Source organism: Ctenocephalides felis, unplaced genomic scaffold, assembly GCF_003426905.1.
Source record: "Ctenocephalides felis isolate EL2017-DRISC unplaced genomic scaffold, ASM342690v1 CF-g0.4_SCAFFOLD_00845, whole genome shotgun sequence".
Classification (NCBI taxonomy): domain Eukaryota; kingdom Metazoa; phylum Arthropoda; class Insecta; order Siphonaptera; family Pulicidae; genus Ctenocephalides; species Ctenocephalides felis.
Window position 1 is genome coordinate 60,247,226 of NW_020536999.1, and position 12,132 is coordinate 60,259,357.

The following is a 12,132-nucleotide window of genomic DNA, read 5'->3' on the forward strand; positions in this document are numbered from 1 at the left end:
TACTGTTATTTTTACTGCATGTAAGGAAGATTCTCGAGAGTTCTGTATTATGTTATTTATGGCTGTAGTGATTCCACAAGATTCTATAACAAAATATGCACATCCAGGAATTGCAAGGTTTCAATAAATTTCAGTATTTTATAACTCGCACTAGCAATAATACATATACTTTATTGTCACTTTTGTAGAAGAAAAACAACTTGAACCACGAATTTGCTAGTCAATTTTTATAGAATTTTTGCAATGCCATGGAGTTATATTTTGCATTCCTAAGTTTGGTTCTAGAAGAAAACTCTATGACTGTAAAATTGTCACAAAATCGTTTAAAGCATTTACACAATTGTTCAAAATCATGTGATATTTTTTGGAATACAAGTGACAAATTTTACCATAAACTGAATTAGTCATTTCAATAATACAGAAGCTATAAAACTGATTTTCAGTAAACTTATTGAGCGTTTTATCAATTCTGTATGCATTCTTAAAATTGTCCAAACGTATAGAGATCAAATTTGCAACCTAAAAATCTTATTACGAAAATATATTCGTCAGTTTAGATTTGATAATATAATTGAGCTAGTAGTACTTTGTACCTGAATGCTAAGGCAAATTATTGTAATGTTCTGTTCTATAAACAAAAATAAATCAATGAAATTTGGTTTAAATTTTGCGGAATTTAAAATTACTGTGGTGAATGCAAACTTATTCAAAAAGTAAATGACATACGAAGTTTTAATACGCGAAGTTAAAATGCTTTTTAAAAGAGGTAAAAAATATGTATAGGGTAGAGGAGCGGGATAGAAAGGTCTAGCAGTTATATTGTGAAAATCAAACCAATTATATCACAACTAATGACACATATTATATGTGACATATATCAAATAAACAACTATTTGCCAAAACTCTTAGCTAATTCATCATTTTAGAAATGTATTTTTCGTGGTGCTTTTCAAAAATTTGCCACCTGATTCTTTTTATCCCATAATCAGAATAAAATGGGACGGCCAGGTGTCAAACATGTCCTAAGTTTTATTTTTAATTTTAAAGAGATTTTACGAAACAATAGCTAAATTATTCAATAGACGCAAAATATAAATTCCAAGGTATATTTTTTTACAGAGATAACACTGTATATAACTGTGATCTGGTATTTCGTCGAAAAAAATCATCAGCAGTTAATAATATCAGCATCAGCAATAATTATTTATTTAAATTATCTTTTGTAAAATTCCTTTTTTTAACTTTTACTTTTTTATTTACTATTTTTTATTGTTTACATCTTTGCCGGAGTGAAGGTTCAGTTGGTCCGTTTTACCCCATCTACGTGTGAGCTTTTATAGAGGTTATATTAAAAAAAAACTATTGACCTTAAATTGAAATTAACAATACATCTTATAATACAAATAAATAACGTATATTTAAAAATTATATTAAGGTCTCGTAAACTAAACAACAGTGCTCACAACGAAAAAAGCAAACATCGAAAGAACATACTTTTGTTATGAATTTTCAAACATTGCCGTTTTTCTCAAAGCAGCATCATCGTAGGAATCAAGATGATGGCTGGTTATACATCTTTTGCCCTCTACTTTCAAATATTGTTATTAAAAGATTCTTAACTTTACTTGGTTTTAAGAAATCGGTGGTGGACCTTCTTATCCGCGAACTACTAAGCCTCGTTCTACCCTGTATTATTAAGCAAATATCATTAGATAGCGTTTTAATAAAGGAGACCGCTAAATATCCAAATTAAATATTTCTATATTAATTTACTATTTTGTTCGTCTGCAGATAAAATCAGAACCTCCTCTGACCAAATAAATTAAAGCAGTCGCGTGCCCATCCAGATAACTGACTCCGTGACATTTCTATTATCACATTTTGTAGAACCGAGAAGAGATTACGATTGCATAATTTACTTAACCAATTAATATAATTTAGATTAATTATTACTATTAGGACTGTCGCACAAAAAGATGCTTGCACATCGAATCACTGACATTCGATTAGTCAATATTTGGTGGTGTGATTATTGGTTTGTTTAGCAGGCAATAAATTATCATAATATAGATAGAATAAGAGATGAATATATTAGACATAATAGTGTTTGTGACAATTTATTTTCATGAGAATTCGAAGTCGATACAGGTTTCAGAAGTTGCAATAATATATTTTTTTCAATTTTTTTTTTAATTTGATAAAATATTATGCATTAACCCTCAACCCGCCGGCATCCGAGCGGAAAGGATTAAATGTACATAGATATAACACAACTATAATACAACATGGTTTTTGTAAATAACTTTTTTTAACCTTCCCAAAGGAGAGGGTATATGTCTCGGTTTATGTTTTTGCTAGAAAATATACTATATACTATGTTTCTAGTTCAATTTAGTCCATTTTTAGTACAAATACCAAAGCAAGTAAAATAAAAAACTAGTAGGGTTTCTGGAACTTTCCGTACCAAATATTATTATTTTTTAAAAAAACGATTGACATTTTAAAAAAAATTGACTTCGAAAAAATTAGAATTTTTGAGACACTATGAATTTGACAAAAAATTACTTTTTTTGAAAAAAAAATTTTTTCTTTATTTTAACATATTTTGGAAATTCTGAACTTTTTCAAAGCAATCGTACTGCTTTAACTGCATAGAGACAAAATGTCAAAGCGCCTAAGCGACGCGTCGCCTTTTAACGAATAAACATTGGTACGGAACCCATAAGAATGCAACAAAATTCATATTTATTGTTAAAATCTCTATAAAATATCTGATATTTGATGTGCATATGTCTAATGATCATTTTTGACCGCCAATTGACATTTTTTTTTACTTTTTTTATTATTATCTCCGAAACCGCTAGACCTGCCTTTATGAAAATCAATTCTTCATCTTGTCAATACAAGTAAAACGTTTTCTGAATTATTAAAATCGGACGCTCCGTTCTCTTAAAAACTGAGTTACCGTTTTTGGAACTTTTTGCCCCGTATCTTCGGAACGGCTAGACCTGCCTTCACCAAAACAAATCAGCACGTCTCCTTATCATATGAATCGAATGTTTTTTGAATCATTTAAATCGGTTGATCGGTGTTCCCGAAATCGTCGACAAAAATTTGTATCCGCACACACACACACACACATACACACATACATCCATTTTTTCTAAGGTATGCCAAAATGTTCCAAAACCTTTTGAAACGTAAAGATATATAAAAATTTTCATTTTCGATTTTTTTACGATTACTATAACTTGCCTACGGGAAGTTAATTACTTACTGAAGAAATGAAGAAAACTAGATTTTGATATGGTTTTTTAGTTAAACGTACTAGCAAACTATATAATCAAATGAAAACAAATGGTCATGATAAAAAAAAAAAAAAAAAATAAATATAATAAAAAAATATTCGGGCATATATAAGGTTTAGATTTTGTTGTTCGACGTTGAGACATTTCTTGAGAATCATCGAAATGAAAGAAACAATAAATAATGAACTATTTACTTATACGTTTCGACACGGTTGAGTGTCAACAATTTTTTTTATATTTTCACGGTATCTAAAAGAATTGTACAAAGTTTAAAAATGATTACATTTAAAATATATTATAGATTAAAAAATAAAATATATAAAAAATGACAAGTAAAAAATTGATGCATACTCCTGTGTGGTATAAAATAAGAATATACTACATAATTCTTTAGATTAAATTTGTAACAAAATATATTTTATTTTATTATTGTTTATTTTCTATATGTTATTTTAAATTTTTGTTATTGTTTTTCTGGTGTTGTGTGTATCAATTTTTTAGTTGTCATTTATATATATATATATATATATATATATATATATATAAGTCTAGTGTATAAAATAAAAATGTAATTGTCCGCTTATTTGCACAAAACGATAATAGTTAGTTAACATAATTCAAAACACACATTGGCTGCCAATTCTTACAACAGGACTGATGAATTCTTATTGTCAACCTTCAATGCTAGCTATTAACATACGACCATCCTATAATATAAATATAAATTTAAATGAAACATAAAAATGGCATATATATATATATCTATATATATATATATATATATATCATTATTGATTGACAATTTGAAGAGCCGAGATTATGGAAAGACTTAATTTTGCTAAAAACAAAATCTTTTTGCAGAAAATTGTAGATAAAGCGCAAAAGTGTATAAAGTATGAAAAGTACATTATATAAGAATTATATAAAAGTAAAAACAGACAAAATAGTAAAATATCCAAAAATATAAAAAATTACCCAGTATTCTTAGGCGAAAGAAATTAGACTTCACCTTATAAAGAATAATAATTGTAAGTTAAAATATATGAACGATAGAAAAAATGGATCATCATAAATATGGTAGACTGTTGTCTAAAAATTGTGCCTCAATGCTTCCGAACAATGTATCCTTATTACTAGTATAAATTACAGTAACTTCCAAATAAGTTCAGAATAACAATAATCGACAGATCAAAAATTTTACAGTAATTCTGAATGAAGGAAAGACCAGAAATGAATGAAAGAAAACCATAAATATTTTATGATAAGTACTGCTAATATATATTTTGCTAAATTAGTTGATTTCCAAGTCAGTTTATAGCAGCAGTCGGGAAACCGGAGTAAATTTCCCCAATATTACCCTATTGGGGTAACCAAGTGAAACAGTAAAGAAATAAAGCATCAATGTGACCAAACCTGACTAGTTTATGAGATGCTGAAAGTGGGTGGTTTAGTCGGAGGTTAAAGTAAAATATTATTTATAAAACATACAAATTCCACATTAACTTGACTTTATAACTCAAGATGAAAAATGATGAATAAAAAAATTCACAAATTCAAGTATAAAACACATTTTCAAAATCCACAAATACGAAATAGACCAGGAAAAAAACGACTTAATCCAAGATTGATTTGATTTGCCAATGCCAACCCTATGATCCGACAACTAGTATTTATTTTGCGAGACTTAAGTTTTTGTGCATTGAGGTCTTTATAACTAACTTACATGGAATGAGGACTGACTAAGCCCAAAGTGGCGGACACCATTTGACGACGACTGCTACGTCGAAAATTTTGAAAATATAATATTATTACTACCGGAAAATGCCATTGGCAGAAGATTATCACGCGGTTAACATAGTGACAGATGATTTTGAAAATGCTTTGGGCTGAGTCAGCTCCCATTCCATGTAAGTTAGGTATAGACACCTTAATGCACAAAAACTCAGGCCTCGTAAAATATATATTGCCATCCACCAACTGGCTCTTGGACCACTAGGAAAATAATACCTTAATAATTTGATTAACTATCATCATCCATATAAAAATATGATCTTTCTAACTACAATATCTACCACCATATCCCTCACTATTGTATGACACACATCCGATATTGTAATAAATATTTATAAGCCGATCGAGTGATCAAGTGGCTAACAAATGGTACTCGATCTATTTTGCATAAATAAATAATTTATTTTGAAAATAAATATTACAAGTGTCAAGTGAAGTCACGACATTATATTTATGCGACTGATTGATCCTTAACGATTTCCAAAGATTTATGCATATGCGATACAGGTGACGCATAAAAAATTGAATTAAAATGTGATAAATTATTTTATAAAATAGGTAATAGAAATATTTTTGTATTGAAAATTTATTACTTAATTTCCTCATCAAGATCATTACATTATTACATCATCAAGAGAACTTTCTTGTATTAGCTTATAACAATAATAAAAAGGGACACACTGCTCATAGGAAAAGAAAACTTGTTTCAGGAAAATTTAGTGTGAGAAGTTACACTGGAAATAGATATCACTTCTGCTTGATATCAGCTTGTCCAATAATGAAAATTATTGTGCCTGGTGTACAAAGGGAGCGTCTATCAATCACGTGAGGTTTGTAGAAGAAGGGGGAGAGGGGGAGTTGACAAAAAATCACAAAATATCACCTGAGGGAGGGAAGGGTATTGTATGATATCACGTGTATTTATTTTTTACATGTTTTTTTTTTAAAATCCAGACATTTTCAAAAAAATTCAAAAAATTTACATTTATCTCTCATAACTAAAAATACACTAGATGTAAATAAAAAAACTGAAAATGAAAATGTTTGTATATCCTTACGTTTCAAGGTCTTCTGAACATTTTGGCATATCTTAGAAAAAAATTGCGTTTGTGTAAATGTATGGATACAATTTTTTGCCGACGTTTTGCATCAACCGATTGATGATAATTAAAAAAGCATTTGATTCCCATTAATGGGATGATGTGCTGATTTGTCAAAGGCAGGTCTAGCCGTTTAGAAGATACGGAGCAAAATATGTAAAAATGGCAATTCAGTTTTTGAGAGATAAGAGGATTCGATTGAAAAGAATTGTAAAAGAGATTTAATGGTATTGATGGAGTCTAGCGGTTTCGGAAAGTAAAAGAGCTCCAAAAACTGACATTTGGTGGTAAAAAATGATAATAAAACATAAGAACATCAAATTATTAGGTATTTTGTAGAGATTTTAATTATAAGTACACTTTTTATTGCCATGCTTTAGGTTCCTACCAAGAATTATATTTTTAACTTCTCATAGGGTAATCGCAAAAAAAGTCGAAAATATTTTTTTTATTTTTCTTTACGTTTCAAAGGATTCTGAACATTGGCATACTTTAGAAAAATGGATGTATGTGTGTGTGTATGCGGATACAAATTTTCGTCGACGATTTCGAGAAAACGGTTCAACCGATTTGAATACTTTAAAAAACATTCGGTTCGTGCTGATTAGTTTTTGGTTGAGACAGGTCCAGTCGTTCCGAAGATACCGGGCACAAAGTGCCAAAAATAGTAATTCAGTTTTTCAAGATAACGGACAAAAATAATGTAGAACTTAAATTTTTGAAAAAACAGGGTTAGCGGCTTCGGAGATCCAACAAAAAAAGTAAAGAGAGCCTTTTTGAGATCAAAAATGATCATTAGACATATGCACATCAAATTATCAAATATTTTATAGAGATTTTAATAATAAGTACAAGCTTTGCTTATATTTCCATGGGTTCCGTACCAATTTCCGGGCATTAGACTGCACGCGGCGCTTACGCGCTTTAATTGTCTCTACGCAGTTAAAGCAGCGCGATTGCTTAAGAAAAGTTCAAAATTTTCAAACATTTTCAAAATATGAAAAAGAAATTCAAGTTTTTCATAAATTCATTTTTTTTTTCAAAAATTTCAAAATTTTCAGAAATAAATTTTTTTCAAAGTTTTCAATATATATTTTTAAAAAAAAGCTTTCTAAAAAAATATATCTTTGGTACGGGAAGTTCCAGCAATTTTCCTTAAGGCACGATGCCATGCACCACTAATTTAAAGTTCACTTACATAGGTAATTAAAACAAATGCTTTCGACATTTTCGACAAGATAAAAATTCTTGTTGATTATAGACTTTTTTATTCATCAAATAATATTTTACAGTACTGGAAGTACTAGAAATTTGCAATAAGACACAATGCCATGTATGACAAGCTTTAGGGGGCGACCATTAATCACGTGAGGTTTTTAAGGGGAGGGGGGGTTTGACAAAAAATCACGAAATCATGTCACGTGTATTTATTTTTTAAATGATTTCTAAAAAAAATCAAACATTTTCAAAAAAAATCAAAAATTTTACAGTTTCATCACGTAACTAAAAATACACGTGATGTTTGGTGGGAAAGGGGGGGGTGTTAATTTTGAATATCACCATGTAGCACAAAGGGGGGGTCCCAAAAATCCTTAAAAAAAACTCGCTCACGTGAATAATATGCTCCCTTAATTGTTACTGCTATTATTATAATGAGAATTGGAATTATCATAGATAAGTTTCAATTTTAAATTCATTGTCAAATTAATTTAGAACGATTTAACCACTTTAGTTTACGTATTTAGTTCACATTGATATTATACGTATTTAAATTGTCAAAGTCAACATGTTTATCGAAAATTAAAAAGGACATTGCAGTAATTATCTTATCACTGGTGCACTGCTGCACTTCACATACTCTAGTAAATACAAATATTAACTAATACATATAATAGATATACAATAGCGTTTTGTAGATAATGAAATAAGCAGTTCACTAATTTACTCACTATAAATTATTTTTAATTAAAGTTAATGTACTAATGAATATTTGCATAAATTTTAGAATCAACAAACTACAAAATTTTCTTTCTCGACATCATTTAATCACCAAGAACAAATGTATTTGTTATAAATAATGTAAATTAGTCCACTGTTTTCACAACAAAATGGTAAATTGTCTTCTTATTACATATAGTGTATGCCGTAGTAGACAGAATGTGTTTTTTTAACCTTACACTGTATTTTTGCAAAAACATTAAATAAATAAATAATTTAAACTATAAATTAAAAGCTGTTGTGCTGTCTTCTCAAACGATGTGGATTTTTGTAGATTGCGACCCAAACGGTTTTTCTATTTCTTTGTGATGGGTCTATTACAATTTCTTTAGTACTGATGTTTTTTATTAACAGAGCCATCGTACATAGGGTAGAGCGGGGCTAGTTGAGCATAGGGGCAAGTTGAGCAATCGAAATATCTCGAAAACTATTCACCATCCGTTTAGGCATTATATGGCGGAAAGATAGAGGTTTGGGAGAAATAAACATCCCGCGATCGCTAGTGGCCGCTGGACAAATGAGTGAGGCTCACGGGCGTTTTGTGTATTTTGAGACCAAAAAGTAAAAAAGTCATTCATCACGAGTTTTCGTCTGGTTTAGTGAAATGTTATTTATTTTTAATCAGGTAAATGCTATTCTTTCCTATAATTATAGTACTTTTAATATGCACAGAGCTTCTGTGTATAATTCTCACGGTTTTTTTATAAAGTCACTTTTATTTTAAAATTCCGAGTTGGGGTTAGTTGAGCATAGTTGCTAAACTTGTTCTGTCACTAAGACAATTACCATTAACTTCCAGAAATTAATTATTATTTTTAAGATTTAAGCTAAATCTATGTAATAATATAAAAAATAATGATTTTAAACAAAAATACTGAATATAATGGTAAAATAATTCTTAAGATACGATATTGTTTTGTTGATTCTACTTTTCGTTAATTATTCAAGGCAAATTACTATAAGTTTTGTTTTATCTGTCAATAAAGACTATAAATATAGAACTGGTTAAAAAACTTAGTTTATTTCATCACTAATCCACATTGAACCTATGATTTCATTATATTTTCTTAGTGCTCAACTTGCCCCACCTAAGGGGCACATTGAGCATACTTGACTTTTTGCATTTAAACAGCTGTAGCTTTTAAATTTTACTTATTACCAAAAAATAGTATTAACACTTTTGTTAAGCGAAAAACAAAAAATCCATTAAGCCGTATAGGAATTTATTGAAACTTTTCATTGAGGAGCTGCATCCGTTTAAGTAAAAATTTGCTCAACTAGCCCCGCCCTACCCTACTAACTTAATATTTTTCCGGCAATGGTAACCCAGCGGTCACCTACTATTCTTTTCTTGCCTATGAAAGGCGATTTTCACTTATAAGATTATATTTGAAGTCTCAAGTGGAAATTCGATATCATACTGCTTAATATCGAGCTGCCCGAAGTTGTTCTTTCATTACTAACAATATTTTATGTGATTATTCATTAACTGTCGGATTATTAAAATATTACTAATTTCAATTTCAAAATCTGATGTTTCACTACACGAACTTAAATTAAATCCGCCTCTGTAGATATATATAATAATAGTTTTAGTATTAGCTTGTGTGTATGTTTGTACATGAATGCAATAAATGCATGCAAAAATTGTCCATTCATATCATCACACTACGATTAAAATTAAATATGCAATATGTAATGATAATCCACTTTACTAATTGCACAGAGCCTTCGTTAATTGAAATTTATTATCTAACTCGAATTGTGTAAGTTGTATCAATTTCAAATTGTAAATTATTTTTTCTTTCATCTTGGTTATTGAAATCAATAGAAGAAATCAAAAATGCATTTTTATATGTATATCGATACGTTTCTGGATCATCTGATTCATTTTGTGTATTTTAAAAAATTAAGTGAAAACAGGTCTGTTCGATAAAGGTTAGCAGCCTAGCCGTTTTTTCGCAATGAATTTTTGAATAAAACATTAGGGAAAATTCAGACAGAATGACATGGTGTTTTGTTTTTTAATGATATTTATTTATTTAATGTTATTTTAATCATTCTCAATCGTTCTATCTCAGTATTGTTTCATTAACTACCAGTATTACTGGTAACCTTAATGGGGCGTCCATTAATCACGAAATATCATGTGGGGGAGGGAGGGGTGTAGTAAGATATCACGTGTATTTATTTTTTAACTGATTTTTTTTTTAAATCCAAAAAATTCAAAAATTTTACAGTTTTATCACGTAACTAAAAATAATTAATTTTTAGGGGGTAATTTTGAATATCACCATGTATCACCAAGGGTCCAAAAATCCTTAAAAACTCGCTCACGTGATTAATGGACGCCCTCTTACATAGTCTTTTAATTAAGTAGGAACCATAATTAAAATATCTAACTTGTGGTGCATGACATCATGCCTTAAGGCAAATTCCTGAAACTTTCCGAACCAGAATTAAATATATTCAAGGGAAAAAACTAATAATCAAGAAATAATAATCAATGATTTATGACAATTGTTTTTAATATTTTGAAAGAGATAATTGTAATTACTGTATATTCAATCGTTCATAAAATATACAATGACTATTTTATCGCTCAAAACACTTAAGTATGTTTACATTAACAAGAGATGCCGCATCCATCTGAGTATATATGTTTTAGAAAAACGCGAATGAAATACATATATACACTTTTAAATTGAATTGTAAATTCAAAATTTATATTTAAAGTATAGAACTTTGTATATTTTCGAAAATTTTGAAAGCGGTTGTAACCATGTAAGTGAACTTTGAAAATTAAAAATCTTGATACAGAATCCAAAAAAATGTAACAAAATTAGTACTCATTTTTAAAATCACTATGAAATCTGAAAATTGAATGTGCATGAGTCTAATGATCAGTTTTGACCGCCAAATATTTTTTTACCTTCTACTCTGTATCTTCGCAACCGCTAGACCTGCCCTTTCAAAAATTTCATCAATTCTTCATTTCGTCAATACAAGTAAAATAATTTCTGAATCATTCAAATCGGGTACTCCGTTCTCTCAAAAATGGAATTGTTTTTAGAACTGTGGGCCCCGTATCTTCGAAATGGCTGGACCTGTCTCCACCAAAAACTTATCAGCACATCTCCCCCCCCAATAAGTATCGACTGGATTTTGTATTTTTTAAATCGGTTCATCCATACACCCGAGATCGTGGACGAAATATTGTATCCAAACATACACATACACACACTTCCATTTTTTCTGAGATATGCCAAAATGTTCAGAAACCTTTGAAACATTTTCGATTTTTTTGCGATCACTATAACTTACCCTACAGGAAGTTAATAAAGCACTGTGTCATCTTGTTCATATATACCATTTTATTCGTATTTCTACTACTGACTGATACAGTGCATGGCCTAATCGAACATCCCAAAATTTGGCATAAAATAATAATCGTCACAATTTAAAACTTGAATCACAAATCTTAAGTTAAAATATAATATGTAGTAAATTTTAGTTTAATGAATCTACTATTAATTCTATGCCAAGAACCATAATTACTAGGTCAATTATTCTCAGATTCTCGTCCTTTGGCACGAGTAGTCGCCACTCATGTTTACCTTTGTTAATTATAGGCGATTAGTTAATGAGATATTAATATAATTTTAATCTTATCTCTGAAGCGAAGTGCAAATACATTCCGATTTATTATATTGTCATACTCCAGATTCATATCTAATGTAGTGGTGATGAGTTACTGATAATGATAATTTAAATTGCAAGTTGATTCAAAATCGCACAAAAGTAGCGTTATTATTATCAGGTATTTTTACCTGTCAGCTATAATGCGTTTTAAAATAACTTGGATGGGTAAAGGTTTTTCCTAAATTTATAATTATCAATGAATAGCAAAGGTAATTACGATCATTGTATCTAAA